Source organism: Moschus berezovskii, chromosome Y, assembly GCF_049115385.1.
Source record: "Moschus berezovskii isolate FMDL1 chromosome Y, NW_MosBer_1.0, whole genome shotgun sequence".
Classification (NCBI taxonomy): Eukaryota; Metazoa; Chordata; class Mammalia; order Artiodactyla; family Moschidae; genus Moschus; species Moschus berezovskii.
In genome coordinates, this window is record NC_142489.1 from 49,706,435 (window position 1) to 49,723,561 (window position 17,127).

Consider the following 17,127-nt stretch of genomic DNA (forward strand, 5'->3'; position numbering starts at 1 on the left):
AGAGCTAATCAATGAATACAGTAAAGTTGTAGGATATAAAATCAACACACAGAAATCCCTTGCATTCCTATACACTAATAATGAGAAAATAAAAAGAGAAATTAAGGAAACTATTCCATTCACTGTTGCAACGAAAATAATAAAATACTTAGAGATATATCTACCTAAAGCAAAGCAACAAAAGCCTTCTTTTTTTTTTTTTTTAACTTTCTAGACCTTTATTTCTCTGTGAAAAGGGGGGAAAGGGGATAAAATAGAAACGGCACAACTGACACGTAAAACCACCAAGAGGAAGGGAGGGAGGCAGAGGAGATGGGGGAGGGGCCCCCATGCAGCAGCACTGGCTGGCGACAGGGGTGCTCGTGCCACTCCCCACCTGGCGGGAGCGGCCCCATCCTCCCAGAGCTCTGCTCCGTCCCACCCTGTGTCCCCTTCGCCCCGTGAGGGGTGGGCTTGAGTAGTCGGAGTCCCGGTCTGAGGGAGGAACCGTGCCGGGGGAGGGACCTGGGGTCAGACCATGCACGGGGAGTGACAGCAAAAGGACCCCCACTGTCCCCCCAGGGAGGGGCCTGGCGGGGGAGGGTGGACACCATAGGCCAGTAGTGGGTCCTCTTCCAGCATTAGGCGAGAGACAGAACAGTCAGAGACTACTGGGCGAAGTAATTGAGGTCCACGTCCTGGTCCTGGGTCAGCTTCTCAAGGACAGGCTTGACCTCGCTCTGCAGCGTGCTGTTGTCCAGGATGGGCCCGATCTTCTACAGGAACTTGGCCATGTTGAGGCGGATGTTGACAACAGGTCCCCGGCCATGTGCAGCACGGTGGGCAGCATGTGCTTCGTGGTGATGTCCTGCCCGCAGATCTCAGACAGCACATTGATACAGAAGAGTGTGGCCATGCGTTGCAGGTAGTTGGGGTCCCCAGACATGGCCAAGACCGTGGGGATGATAGTCTCATTGGCCCACTCCTTCCCGAACCTCTCCACCAGCTTCTTGAGGTTGCTGGTGGCCACCTCGCGGACGGCATAGACATAATCCACAAGCCAGGCCATGCACAAGGAGTTGAATTTCTCAGCAAAGAACTCCACCCCTAGTTGTCCCGCCAGCAGAGGGATATACTTGATGATGGCCGCCTCCCCCGCTACTTGGCATCCTCCGCGAGCTCCACAATGGCAGGGAGTAGGGACTTCAAAAGCTGCCTGATGCCGATCACCTCGTTCATGCAGTCCAGGTTGGAGGTGATGTTCAGCCGCGCCTCCGGGCACTCGTCCTTCAACTGAGCCAGGAAGAGGTGCAGGAGGTGCTTGGTCATCCTGTCTTTGCCCAGGATCAGAAAGAAGCCCATGATGATGGAGGCCAGGGCTGACTTGACGTGCTGGTTGGCATCAGACACCAGATCCTTGATGCAGGGCCAGAACTGGGTCATGATCACATTCTCCCGACAGTCAGCGGAGAGCTTTTCACAGAATTCTTTGACCTTGTGGGAGGCAACAGCCCTCACCTCAGCCTCACAGTCTTTCATCAGATTCTGGAAGGAAGGACCCAGGTTCTTCTGGGTGATTTCAGGCCCCACTGCTTTCTGGAGCCCTGTGAACTTGTCGGCCACCATGTAACAGACACGCCAGGACTTGTCCTCAGCAGCCTGGCACAAGGTGGGCATCACCATGTCCTCCAGGGCCTCCTGGGGAAGGAGTTTTGCGATGTTCATGCATGCCTCCACTGCTAGAGGTCACACCGAGTCCTGCTCGTCAGAGGCCAGTTTGGAAAACATGGGGATGATCTTACTCTTGATGTTGTCCAGCTCCAGCACCTTGGCAAACTCCCCAACCTTGGAGGCTGTGGGTCACCACACCATGGGGGTGTCATCTGAGCATAGGTTCTGGAAGTACTGTTGAAGCTCAGCCTTGACAGCACTGGACACATGGGGGAAGCAGGCTGAAGTGTGGGAGGTGAACCAGGCTCCGCCTGCCAGCCACTTCACCAGGGGCACAAAGTGGACCTCGAGGTCGGAGGGGGAGTGCTCATGCGAGATGTCCCACAGGGATTCCACTGCCTTATCCAGCACCACCGTCTCCTCCACCATGGCCAGCGACTTCTGGGGCGGCAGCAGGCAGTGCATGTACTCGAGGTCACCCACCAGAGTGCTGAAGGTGCCCAGCTGCTCTGCCAGGTCCAAAAGGACCTCGTCCTCATCGTAGACTGTGTCTGTAAGAAAGGGCAAAAGTTTACTGTGGGCCCTTTTGACCCCAATGGTCAAAGCAATGGTGGACAACTTCTAGATGCTGTTGGGGCAAAGCTGAACATCCTCGTTGCGGAGCTCATCTATTAGCACCGTGATGGGGTAGAGCTAGTGTTTGCCATCGTCTGCTGCCATCTTGGGCCCATCCCCTTCCTATCAAGACTGAGGCCAATGCCATGCTAAAACTGGGATAGAGAGGGGTTGGGCTTGGAGGAGGAAAGGAACAAAAGACTTCTATATAGAAAACTATAAGACACTGGTGAAAGAAATCAAATAGGACACTAATAGATGGAGAAATATACCATGTTCGTGGATTAGAAGAATAAATATTGTGTGACAGGAGCCAGCGAGGGAAATCCTACCCATGGCAAAGGTCAATTGGGGAAGAGGCCCGACGGGCAAAGGCTAATCAGGACTCGAGGAACCCCCTGGACTTATCCGAGGATCTACCCCAAAGAAAAACGAACTCTGACTGCCTTACTATCTTACACCTCTTATCAAATCCTCTAATACTTACGGGGGCTTCCCCCCAACCACCTTTCTCTGAAAACATTAATTCAGAGCTGTAGTTTAAAAGTTCTCCTTGGCTTAATAGGAGTGTTCCAATCCAAGCCCCTCTAATAGCTTTCTAACTTGCATGACAAGTTTGTCCGGGCTCTTACAACTATGAATGTGACTGTTTGCAGCCTCCCAGCCATGCAAGGACAGAAAGCCTAATATTCTAAAATAAAGGAATTTGTTGAAGAAGTTAAAATCATTAGAAGAGTACTAAAAAAGATTTCATTGTTGAATCAATGCTTGCTGCAAAGTTTATCTATTGTATCCTTGGAAATATATTAATCACATACAGAGAATATAAGTAGTAGCCTTTGATTTAACCACATCAGATCTTAAGTTAATAAATTCCTTTCTTGTAGCTCACTACACCTTTGCCTTATAGGAATGTACTTTTGTCATGTGTCTAGCACCTGACTTTACGAAAATCACTTTAAAAGAATATAAGACTTTTTCTACCTAACTAACCTTTGTTAGGAGAGAGGGCCATAAACTGTCAGCAGGCCTCCTGGCCAGAAGATGATGTAAACCACCTAAAACTTTTGTGTATCATGAGATATACAAAAATAAGCCCTGATCCTGATAAGGGTCAAGACTGCTGACCCCACGTGATGTTGGTGTGACTCTATACCTCCCATTCTCTATTTTTTTTTGCACAACTTAGGGTATAAAAGCAGCACTGAAAAATAAAATTTTGGGTCTTGCTCACTGAAGCTTGGTCTCCCCATGTCGTTCTTTCTCTTTTTCCATCCTTTTCTCTATTCTCCTTTTTCTGGTTGAGATCCTTTGAGCGCTGGGCCCTCTGAGTTTACTTATCTGCTTGGGCGTCTAAGACCCACTCGAGGGGGTGCCCTGGTGGGGTGCCTCCAATGATTCAAGAGGGCACCTGCGGCCTACGTAAACAGAGCAAACCCCGTGCTGAGGTTTTCTTTCTCTCTCTCTCTCTAACTGACGCCGACGCCGTTCATCCCGAGGATATCCTGGGCCATATCGAGGCTGGTCCCCGATAATTGTGAAAATGTGTGTACTACCTAAAGTAATGTATACATTCAATACAATCTGTGTCAAGCTACCAACAGTATTTTTCACAGAACTACAACAATTTATCCCACAGTTTGTAGGGAAATACAAAAAACCGCTAATAGCCAAAGCAATCTTGAAGAAGAATGGAACTGAGGGAAGAAGAATGGAACTGAGGGAATCAACCTGCTGAACTTCAAGCTCTACTACAAAGCCACAATCATCAAGACAGTATGGTACTGGCCTAAAGACAGAAATATAGATCAATGAAACAAAATAGAAAGTCCAGAGATGTATCCATGCACTTATGGACACCTTCACTTTGACAAGGAGGCAAGAATATAAAATGGAGGAAAGACAGATTCTTTAACAATTGGTGTTGGGGAAACTGGTAAATGAATGAAACTAGAACACTCCCTAACAACATACCCAAAAACAATCTCAAAATGAATTAAAGATCTAAATGGAAGACCAGAAACTATAAAACTCCTAGAGGAGAACATAGGCAAAACACTCTCTGACATAAATCACAGCAGGATCCTCCATGACCCACCTCCCAGAATATTGGAACTAAAAGCAAAATAAACAAATGGGACCTAATGAAGATTAAAAGCTTCTGCACAGCAAAGGAAACTATAAACAAGGTGAAAAGACAGCTTTCAGAATGGGAGAAAATAATAGCCACTGAAACAACTGACAAAGAATTAATCTCCAAAATATACAAGCAGTTCCTGCAGCTCAATTCCAGAAAAATAAACAACCCAATCAAAAAATGGGCCAAAGATCTAAACAGCCATTTATCCAAAGAAGACATACAGATGGTTAACAAGCACATGAAAAAATGCTCAACATCCCTCATAATCAGAGAAATGCAAATCTAGATGACAAAGAGGTAGCATTTCACACAAGTCAGAATGGCTGCTATCCAAAAGTCGACAAGAAATAAATGCTGGAGAGGGTTTGGAGAAAAGGGAATCCCGTTACACTGTTGGTGGGAATGAAAACTATTAAAGCCACTATGGAGAACAGTGTGGAAATTCCTTTAAAAAACTGGAAATAGAACTGCCATAAGATCCAGCAGTCGCACTCCTGGGCATAAACACTGAAGAAACCAGATTTGAAAGAGACACGTATACTCGATTATTCATTGCAGCACTGCTTATAATAACAAGAACATGGAAGCAACCTATATGTCAATCTGCAGATGAATGGATAAGGAAGCTTTGGTACCTATACACAATGGAGTTTTACTCAGCCATTTAAAAGAATACATTTGAATCAGTTCTAATGAGGTGGATGAACCTGGAGCCTATTATACAGAGTGAAGTAAGCCAGGAAGAAAAGCAACAATACAGTATACTAATGCATACAATTTTGAATGATGGTAATGATGACCCTGTATACGAGACAGCAAAAGAGACACAGGTGTATAGAACAGTCTTTTGGACTCTGTGGGAGAGGGATGATTTAGGAGAAAGGCATTGAAACATGTATATTATCACATGTGAAGCGAATCACCAGTCCAGGTTCGACAAATGATGCAGGACGTTTGGGGCTGGTGCACATGGATGACATGGAAGTAGGTTAAAAGGAGGAGGGTTGTGGGAGGGGGGTTCAAGAAGGGGAGAACGTGTGCACCTGGGGAGGATTAATGTCAATATATTGGAAAACCAATATAATATTGTAAAGTAATTAGCTGCCAATAAAAAATAATAATACTTAAAAATAAAAAATAGAATTAGTGGGCAAGTAAAATTTCATCCAAGCAATAAATAATAAAGGAACCCTAGTTTCTATACTAATAGTAGACAAATATGTCTTTTAATCAAAAATGTTTTGAGACAAATCACATTTATTATGATTGTACAACATTTTAAAAATTTATTTATTTTAGCTGGAGCAGTTAAATAATTACAGTATTGTAGTGGTTTTTGCTATTCATTGATATCATTAAGCCATGGGTTTACATGTGTTCCCCATGCTGCTCTCCCCTCAGGATTAAAGTCTGGCTGAAGAAAATACAATTCTCAAATTTTTTGCTGTGCATTTTTCCCAGTCAGTAGCACAAATTCCCGGAGAAGGCAATGGCAAACCACTCCAGTACTCTTGCCTAGAAAATCCCATGGATGGAGGAGCCGGGTAGGCTGCAGTCCGTGGGGTCGCTAAGGGTCAGACACGACTGAGCGACTTCACTTTCACTTTTCACTTTCACACATTGGAGAAGGAAATGACAACCCACTCCAGTGTTCTTAACTGGAGAATCCCACGGACGGGGGAGCTGGTGGGCTTCTGTCTATGGGGTCACACAGAGTCGGACACGACTGAAGTGACAGCAGCAGCAGCAGCATAAATTCCAGGATTTTAAAATAAATGATCCTTGTACAGACCTCAGCTTTCAAACTACATTTATAATTTCCTACTTAGGATACTTCTGAATATCAGAGGCTTACTATTAGGTACTAAAATATGAGCGAATTCATGTTTCTATAAATCGGTGACATCAACTGATAATCCTTTACTTTTAGAAATAAAAAAAATGGAGGGAGGGAAGGTGAAGGCAGAGGAAAATGATGGGGAGACCACTTTCTCTCCCACAAATTCATCAAAAGAACATTTGAACACTGAATAAATTCCATGAAACAACTGAATACCGGCTGAGGACATCAGGCACCCAGAAAAGCAGCCCATTGGCTTCAAAAGGAAGTAGGAAAAAACATAAAAGATACAAAGAGAGACAAAAGAGGTAGGGATGGAACTCTGTCCTGGGAAGGGAGGCATAAAAAAGGGGAGAAGTTTAAAAAGTTCCGAACACCAGGAAAAACTCTCACTTGTGAGTTCATGGCGAGTTTCGACCTCAGAGGGCAACATAAGTGGGAGGAAAAAGAGAAAAATAATCAAAACCCACAGAATACTCTCCCAATGGTAACTCCCAGCAGAGAAGCAGCGCAGACACCCGCATCCACCATTAGCAAGTTGGGGCTGGGCAGTGAGGTGCAGGCTTCATTGAGGACACAGCCTGAATTCCTCGAGGGCAATCTGAAAGAGCTAACTGAAGATAGCAAAGCAGACTGTGGGATAGCTACCCCGCGAAAAGGCAAAAAGCCCTAACCTAAGACTTCGTGAGACCGGCTCACAGAAAAAAGGACTGAGCAGAACTAGCCAGCTGCGAAGGCCCATCCACCACAGAGACATATAAAGGAGGTCAGGCAGGGCCAGTAGGGGGCAATCAAGGCCCCAGAAAGTCATCCGATACCAAAATGCAGGCAGACTTCTTTGCTGGCCAGGGCTTCTTGTTTCTGGCCAGTCGACATCTGCCTGAGAAGGTGCTCAGGTTGTACACACAGAAAACCAAGCAGCAGGGACTGGGGAGGCGATAATTCACAGCGACCCTGCATGCCAAACACCTGGTTACCTGAGCTGCTTAGACGGGGAAGGGCACAAAACGAATGCCCAACCAAGTCTGTGTCTTTCTGGAGTACCTGAGTACCTGAACCTGAGTGGCTCAGACCAGGGATGTGCATCCAACCCAGAGCCTCTGTGGGAGAGGGTGAGGGTGGAATGATTTCCGAGAATGGCATTGAAACATATATATTATCATATGTGAAATGAATTCCCAGTCCACATTTGATGCATGATGTAGTATATTCGGGGCTAGTGTCCTGGATGAACCAGAGGGATGGCACTGGGAGAGATGTGGGAGGGGGTTCAAGATGGGGAACACATGTGCACCCGGGGCAGATTCATGTCAATGTATGGCAAAACCAATAAAATAATGTAAAGTAATTAGCCTCCAATTAAAATGAATAAATTTTTAAAATATTAAAAAATATAAAAGAAAAAAATGTCAATCAAATGAAGTGAGGAATACTTATGTCTAGAGTCTGAATTGATTCTGGCTATTTTAGCTCTGAATTTGAAGTTTTTTGCCTTATGGTTTGTCTATACTTACTAAAGCAGTCCTTGGTGCAGATTTTACTTGACATATGCACTATGATGCATTACTTGTTATTTCCCTAAGTTGGCCAAGTAGTGACTATCATTTTTCAATTTTAGAAACAATTTGAAATTGGAGAATAATAGCTTTACAATGTTTGTTACTTTCTGCTGTACCACAATGTAAATCGGCTATCAGTATATATACATGAGATTCCATTTTGAGCAGCCCTCTCACCTGCTCTTGAGTCTCCTCTGTTACTGAACAGTCCACTCGTCTAGGGCACACCAGAGCCCTGAGGAGGAACTTCTCACCAGCTAACTACTTCATACTTGGTATTGTACATATGTCAGGGTATCTTGCTCAAATCGTGCCACTCTCTACTTACACTTCTGTGTCCAAGTCTTTTCTTTACCTCTGCATTTCTCATCCCACCTTTCAGATAGATTCTTCAGAACCAGAATTCTAGATTCCACATATATGCATTAATCTACAATATTGGAGTTTCTCTTTCTGAATTACTTCATTCTAAATAATAGGCTCTAGATACATTCATATCTCAAGAAATAATCTAAGGTTTTCCTTTTTCTGGATGAGAAATTTTCCATCCTAAGGATGTACCAAAGCTTCTTTATCCATTCATCAGTAGAGGACACCTAGATTGTTACATATCTTATTTCTTTATCCATTCATCAGTAGAGGACACCTAGATTGTTACATATCTTATTTAATGTAAATGATACTGCAGTGGATGCTGGGATACACATGCTTTTTCTTTTTTTGTCATAATGGTGTTTTCATCTGTGTATATGTCAAATAGTGGAATTTGGACATATGGTAGTTTTATTAATACTTTTCTAAAGAACATTCATACTCTGCTCTATCTCGGTGGGAGTTGGTGATGGACAGGGTGGCATGGCATGCTCTGATTCATTGGGTCTCAAAGAGTTGGACACGGCTGAACAACTGAACTGAATTGCAAAACACTCTAGAATGTTCCCTTTCCTCCACATCATCTTCTTCATTCATTGCTTTAAGGTTTATATGTGTGTGAGTGTATATATATATATAATATTTGTTAATATATAATATAAATATTGGTATATTATATTTATACTATAAATTTGTATTTTATTTTAATCATATTTTTTATATTTTATTTTATTTACGTATTTTAATTATATTTGTATTATATTTTAAAATTGTATTATATATATATATACACACATATTTGCTTCATTATTTGGTTACACCAGGCCTTAAATGCTGCATACAGAGTTTAATTCCTTGACCAGGAATCAAACATGGAACCCCTGATTTGGAATCATGGTGTCTTAGACACTGGATCACCAAGGAAGAGCCCTACTGTCGATTTCTATGATGATCACCAGACAGAATAGTGTGAAATAATACCTCATCGTACTTTGAATTTGTATCCCTTTACTATGTTGAGGTAATGTTTGCTACGCTCAGTTTCTGGAAAGATTGTTTATCACACATGCTTGTTGAATTTTATCAAAGTTTTTTTTTTTTTTTTTGGCATCTATTGAGGTGATGATTAAAAGGGGTGGCAAGACTACACAGAAACTGTACAAAATATATCTTCACGACCAAGATAATCACGATGGTGTAACCAATCACCTAGAGGCAGATTTCTTCGAATGTGAAGTCAAGCATCACTATGAACAAAGATAGTGGAGGTGATGACATCCAGTGAAGCTATTTCAAAGCCTGAAAGATCATGCTGTGAAAGTGCTGCACTCAATATACCAGCAAATTTGGAAAACTCAGCAGTGGCCACAGGACTGGAAAAGATCAGTTTTCACTCCAATCCCAAAGAAAAACAATGCAAAGGATTGCTCAAACTACTGCATAATTACATTCATTTCAGACGCTAATAAAGACATGCTCAAAATTCTCCAAGCCAGGCTTCAGCATCCGTGAATCCTGAATTTCCAGATGTTCAAGACGGTTTTAGAAAAGACAGAGGAACCAAAGGTCAAATTGCCAAAATCCACTGGATCATGGAAAAAGTAAGAGAGTTACAGAAAAACATCTATTTCTGCTTTATTGACTATGACAGTCTTTGAGTGTGTGGATCACAATAAACTGTGGAAAATTCTGAAAGAGATGGGAACACCAGACCACCTGATTTTCCTCCTGAGAAACCTGTATGCAGGTCAGGAAGAAGCAGTGAGAACTGGACATGGAAAAACAGACTGGTTCCAAATAGGAAAAGGAGTACATCAAGGCTCTATATTGTCACCCTGCTTATTTAACATATATGCAAAGTAAATCATGTGGGACTTTGGGCTGTAGAAGCACAAATGGGAATCAAGATTGCTGGGAGAAATATTAATAACTTCAGATACTCATATGACACCATCCTTATGTCAGAAAGTGAAGAGGAACTAAAAAGCCCCTTGATGAACGTGTAATAGGAGAGTGAAAAAGTTGTCTTAAAGCTAAACATTCAGAAAAATAAGATCATGGATACTGCTCCCAACACTGCATGGCAAATTGATGTGGAAACAGTGGAAACATTGTCAGACTTTATTTTTTTGGGCTCCAGAATCACTGTAGATTCTGATTGCAGCCGTGAAATTAAAGAACACTTACTCAACCAGTCCATTCTAAAGGAGATTAATCCTGGGTGTTCATTGAAAGGACAGATGCTAAAGCTGAAACTCCAATACTTTGGCCTCCTCATGGGACGAGTTTGACTTACTGGAAAATACTCTGATGATGGGAGGGATTGGGGACAGGAGGAGAAGGAGATGAAAGAGAATGAGATGACTGGATGGCACCACCAACTCGATGGACATGAGTTTGAGTGAACTCCGGGAGTTGGTGATGGACAGGAAGGCCTGGCGTGCTGTGAATCATGGGGTAGCAAAGAGTCGGACACGACTGAGCGACTGAACTGAACTTAACTGACTCCCTGGAATGAAAGTTACCACCAACCTAGATAGCATATTAAAAGAGTAGAGACATTGTTGTGCCAACAAGGTCCATCTAATCAAGGCTATGGTTTTTCCAGTGGTCATGTACAGATATGAGAGTTGGACTGTGAAGAAAGCTGAGGGCTGAGGAATTGATACTTTTGAACTGTGATGTTGGAGAAGACTCGTGAGAGTCCCTCGGACTTCAAGATAATCCAACCAGTGTATTCTAAAGGAAATCAGAGACGCCCGGCTCTGGCGGCGCAGGCGCAGACGCGGGAGACGCCCGGCTCCAGCGCAACTGACCACGTGCAGAATCGTGGCTGAGATGAGCTACCCCGCGCCCAGGGTTAGGGCGGTGGCCGAGAGGAGCTGTACCACGTTCAGGAGGCGGTGCTTGCTTGGGCACCGGAGGGCCGAGAGGAGCTGATCTACGTTCAAAGCAGGAGGCGCGGCCTTGAGGAGATACCCCTCGTCCAAGGTAAGGTACAGCGGCTGCACCTTGCTGGAGCAGCTGGGAAGAGATACTCCACGACCAAGTGGAATATAAGAATCCAGTGTTCTGGGGAGGAAGGAACAAGATGGCGGAGGGATAAGATGGCAAGACCACTTTCTCCCCCACAAATTCATCAAAAGAACATTTGAATGCGGAGTAAAGTCCACAAAACAACTTCTGAATACTGGCGGAGGACATCAGGCTCCCAGAAAAGTAGCCCATTGTCTTCTAAAGGAGAGAGAAGAAATCCAGCTCCACCCACCAGAACACCGACACATGCTTCCCTAATCAGGGAACCCGGACAAGTCACCCGTCCAACCCCACACACAGCGAAGAAACTACGTAATAAAGAGAACTCCACAAACTGCAAGAAGAGGGAAAGGCCACCCCAAGCAAAGCAATATAAGCAAGATGAAGAGGCAGAGAAATACCCAGCAAGTAAAGGAACAAGATAATTGCCCACCAACACAAACAAAAGAACAAGATATAAGGAATTTACCTGATAAAGAATTTCAAATTTTGATGGTGAAAATGATTCAAAATCTTGAAAGCAAAATGGAGTTACAGATAAATAACCTGGAGAAAAGGATTGAGAAGATGGAAGAAAGATTTAATAAGGACTTAGAAGAAATAAAAAAGAGTCAGTATACAATGAATAATGCAATAGATGAGATCAGAAACACTCTGGAGGGAACAAACAGTAGAATAACAGAGGCAGAAGACAGGATAAGCTAACTAGAAGATAGAATTGTAGATATAAATGAAACAGAGAGTAAAAAAGAAAAACGAATTAAAAGAAATGAGGACAATATTAGAGACCTCTGGGACAATGTTAAACGCTCCAACATTCGAATCATAGGAGTCCCAGAAGAAGAAGACAAAAAGAAAGACCATGAGAGAATACTTGAGGAGATAATAGTTGAAAACTTCCCTAAAATGGGGAAAGAAATAATCACCCAAGTCCAAGAAACCCAGAGAGTCCCCAACAGGATAAACCCAAGGCGAAATACTCCAAGACACATATTAATCAAATTAACAAAGATCAAACACAAAGAACAAATATTAAAAGCAGCAAGGGAAAAGCAGCAAATAACACATAAGGGGATTCCCATAAGGATAACAGCTGATCTTTCAACAGAAACTCTTCAGGCCTGAAGGGAGTGGCAAGACATACTTAAAGTGATGAAAGAAAATACCCTACAGCCCAGATTACTGTACCCAGCAAGGATCTCATTCAAATATGAAGGAGAAATCAAAAGCTTTACAGACAAGCAGAAGCTGAGGGAATTCAGCATCACCAAACCAGCTCTCCAACAAATGCTAAAGGATCTTCTATAGACAGGATACACAGAAAGAGTGTATAAACTTGAACCCAAAGCAATAAAGAAAATGGCTACGGGATCGTACTTATCAATAATTACCTTAAACGTTAATGGGTTGAAATTTTCAAAAAGGCTAGGAAACAATTCTCATAGCCATCAATAGTTCACTGTTGAGTTAATGAATAGTTTTTAAAGTTTGGGACAAACTGTAGTATTTGCTATTTGAAGTACTATTTGTAATTGGCATATTACGATGTAACATTGGTCTTCATTTCCATCTTAAAACGCCTAAAAATGCCTAACAGGTTTTTAGATTTGTGAATTTTAGTTGAAATATATTTTACGATGTTACTAAACCTGCAGAAATATTGAAATATTTCAGAGAACTTATTCACTGTACATTTAATTTATTTTATTTATAAAAGTTATGAACTGTAGAAAGTTTTACTTGTTGGGTCAAATGCTTGTTGCTTCAAATGCTTGTTGCATTTGAAGTGCTAGTTACAAGAAAATCAAATACCTTCAATGTATAAATGCTATTAAGTTTTTAAAGGACTCTGGAGTATAAGTAAGTTGGTTTAAAGAAATTTAGTCTGTTCAACTTGAAAAAAATAAATAAAATTGGAAAAAAAATAAATAAAGTATCTACTCAAAAAAAAAATAAATAAAATAAAGGAGATCAGTCCTGAGTGTTCACTGGAAGAACAGATGCTAAAGCTGAAACTCCAATACTTTGGGCACCTCATGCGAAGAGTTGACTCACTGGAAAAGACTTTGATGCTGGGAGGGATTTGGGGCAGTAGAAGAAGGGGATGACAGAGGATGAGATGGCTGGATGGCATCACCGACTCGATGAACATGAGTTGAATGAACTCTGGGAGTTGGTGATGGACAGGGAGGCCTGGCATGCTGTTATTCATGGGGTCGCAAATAGTCAGACAGACTGAGAGACTGAACTGAACTGAACTCAACTCAACTGAACTGAGGTGATCATATGGTTTTAATCCTGAAAATTGTTATGATGTATCTCATGGAGTGATACACGGCTACCAGAGAATGTATGTATATCTGGGGAAAACCTCACATATTAAAGCTGTTTGATACGTTCAATGTGTTTTCGGATTTTTCTTGGGATTATTTTGTTGAGGATGTTTGCTTCTATGTTTGTCTATGTGATACTAGTTAACTTTTCGGTGTAAACTTTGTCTTTGCTATCAGGCGATGCTTGTGGGTTTTCCTACTGTTGCAGTATTTTGCAAAAGTTTTAGAAGCGCATATGTTAACATTTAAATTAATGGTTCATGAAACACCTGTGACATCATCTGGACCTTGAATGTTGTTAGCTGGCAAATTTTTCATAGCAGCGTCAATATTAGTGGTTGTAATGTTGTGTTCATATTTTCTGTTTCCTTTTAGTTGAGTTCCTAGGAAGTAGTCTGTGGCTTTCAAATTCTGCATTTTATTGGGTTAAAGTTGGTTGTTGTAGTCTATCATGATCCTTTGATATTTCTGTGCTTTTGGTTATACTGTCTCCTTTCTCATGTATAACTTTATTGATTTGAGTGTTCTCCCTTTTTTGTTGATGAGTCTGCCTCATGATTTATGTATTTTCTTTATTCTCTCAAAGAGCCCACTCTTAGTATCATTGATCTTTGCTATTATTTTCATCTTTTATTTTCCTGTTCTATTCTCTATGTTTTTATTTTTTTTCCAAAACCTAATTTTGGCATTCTGTTTATTCTTCTTTCTCTAATTGCTTTAGTTGTAAGTTTAGTTAGTCCTTTACCCTGTTTCATGGGTTTTATGCAATCACATTTTCATTGTCATTAGTTTGTATGAATATATACTTCATGGAAAACAGATGTGGAAACAGTGCCAGACTTTATTTTTTGGGGCTCTAAAATCACTGCTGATGCTGATTGCAGCCATGAAATTAAAAGACGCTTACTCCTTGGAAGGAGACCAACCTAGATAGCATAATAAAAAGCAGAGACATTACTTTGCCAACAGAGGTCCGTCTAGTCAAGAATATGGTTTTTCCACTGATCATGTACAGATGTAAGTGTTGGACTGTGAAGTAACCTGATCGCCGAAGAATTGATGCTTTAGAACTGTGGTGTTGGAGAAGATTCTTGAGAGTCATTTGGACTGCAAGGAGATCCAACCAGTCCACTCTAAAGGTGATCAGTCCTGGGTGTCCATTGGAAGGACTGGTGCTAAAGCTGAAACTCCAATTCTTTGGCCACCTTCATGCAAAGAGTTGACTCACTGAAAAGGCTCTGATGCTGGGAATTGGGGACAGGAGGAGAAGGGGATGGCAGAGAATGTGATGGGTGGATGGCATCACTGACTCGATGGAGGTGGGTTTGAGTGATCTCTGGGAGCTGGTGATGGACAGGGAGGCCTGGTGTTACGTGATTCATAGGTCGCAATTATTTGGACCCAACTGAGAAAGTGAACTGAACTGTACTGATACACACACACACACACACACACACATTTTCCTCTTTGATTTCTTCATTAATTTCTTTGTTATTAAGAGGTGTATACATGAACCTCAATGTATTCTTGCTTTTAAGTTTTTATTTTGTTGTTTATGTCTTGTTTATTTGTTTTTGTTTTTCTCCCGCACCCATGAATGACATATAAATCATAACACTGTGGTTAAAAAGAAAAATGTTTGACACAATTTTGATTATCTTAAATTTACCAAGTCCTGATTAGTGATGCAGTTTGTGATTTATTCAGAAATATTTCATTTAACCTTGCGAAGAAACTGCATTCTTCTGGTTTTGGGTGAAATCTATTTTAGTATCAGTTGATTTGTCAGGTCTGCTTGTTATTTAAGGTTTGTTTTCTTTTAATACTTCATTTAAAAATTGGAAGATAATTAATTTCCAATCTTGTTCTGGCTTCTGCTTTCCAAAGGAATGGAAGAGCCTACAGTAGACATATGGCAGTTATTGTGCTATCATCCATTTCTTGTTGTTTAGTTGTTCCATGCCCTTCTTAAATATTTCTTGCATGATCTCCATTTATTTTCTGAGAGGTTTGATCATCTTTACTATCGTTACTGTCAATTATTTTTCTGCAACAATTTCTATTTCCTCTTTAATTAAGTCTTATGTGTTTTACCTTGTTTCTTGCCTGCAAAATACTTTACTGTCTTCAGCTTTGTTTAGCTTACTATGTAACTGGTCTTTTCTTCCCAGGGTGCAGGATGTTAGTATTTGCTTCCAGTCTGTATCGTGAGTGGATAGCTTGGTCAAGTGGTTTGTGTGTCCTTGAAGGAGGAGGGACTGGCAATTACATTATTGTTGCCGCTGATGATGTTTCTCTCTCTTTCATGGTGGGACCGTGTCAGAGGGGTCTTTTGAAGGTGTGTATGGGTTTAGTGTACTTTAGACAGTCCATCTGGGAATGATTTGGCTTGTGTTTCTGTCTTGCATTTTGTGTGGTGTGAACCAACAGCTCTGGATAGTATAGGCTTCTGGGTTGAATGGTTCTTCGTTTCACATGGAGGTCTTCATTGAGACTCTCACTAATTAATATTATTTCGAGCTGGGAATTCTCTGGTGGTCTATGATACAATGCTGAAGCCCTCGGTGATCAGGCCCAACTTCCGATCAAAGAACCAAGATCACATAGTAAAAGATAAAATAGAAGGAACAAATGAAGACAGACAAATGGTAAGAAATAAATATCAAACCACAGGAAATATAACAGAATAAGTAATGACAATAGAGAAGAACACAGAATCAACAATAGAACTAAATAAATAACTTGTAAGACATAAATCAACACCAGAGCTTAGTGACACCTAAAGAATAAAGGGGGGAAAAAAAAAACTCTGACAAAATGATAAGAGCTTTCCCACAGAACAAGAGAAAATCACAGTAAATATGGAAATATATATTTATTAAAACAAAAATGAGAAGAAACAACATCAACAAAAGGCACAGAAAGCAGGAAAAGAAAGTGCCCAATAGATACATACCAAAAAATATACAGGATATAAACAATCTTAAAACACCAAATAAGCAAGAATAATAAGAAAGCTTTCAAGTGAGACAAACAGTGAACCACCACACGGCATAGCAAAACATAGTAAGTACAATGAATGTTACCTCGGGTCCATTCTGTCAGGGTTCTGGTCCTGAACATGAGCCACAGCACAAATCCACCTCTCTAGAAAACTCGTCCAAATGTGGGCAGAACTTAACTCTGGATCTTCAGTAAGGACAGGTCAGACTCTAAACTGGGATAACTCCTATTGGTTCTGAGAGCTGCAAGAGCCTGGGTATTTTCATTCATTGGAAATCTGTTGTCCTTTTTTATCCCATAGAGAAAGCATCTGCAGAGTTGATTGCATGTATTTCATCTGTGGCTTGCTCAGCTGGTGGGAAAGTTTTCAATCCTTTTCCTTCATTTCCCTGATCCTGAGTCTCAGATGTAGTTTGATAACAACCTCTCCATGTGGTCACCAGAGAAGGCTGCCCCCAAACCCTTGTGGAACACTTGGGTATGCCCTGGTGAACACAGGAGCAAGAGGTACAGCTGCTGAGGCTGTAGAAATCCTGGTGGTGTCACTTTTTCAGAGAAGCCAGTGACCATGGGCAATAA

At 41.6% G+C, this 17,127-nt stretch overlaps 1 pseudogene; it reads right to left on the minus strand.

The window, feature by feature from the left end:
• Window positions 1-620: 620 nt before the first annotated feature.
• LOC148773119 (serine/threonine-protein phosphatase 2A 65 kDa regulatory subunit A beta isoform-like) lies at window positions 621-6,650 on the minus strand (annotated as a pseudogene).
• Window positions 6,651-17,127: the final 10,477 nt, after the last annotated feature.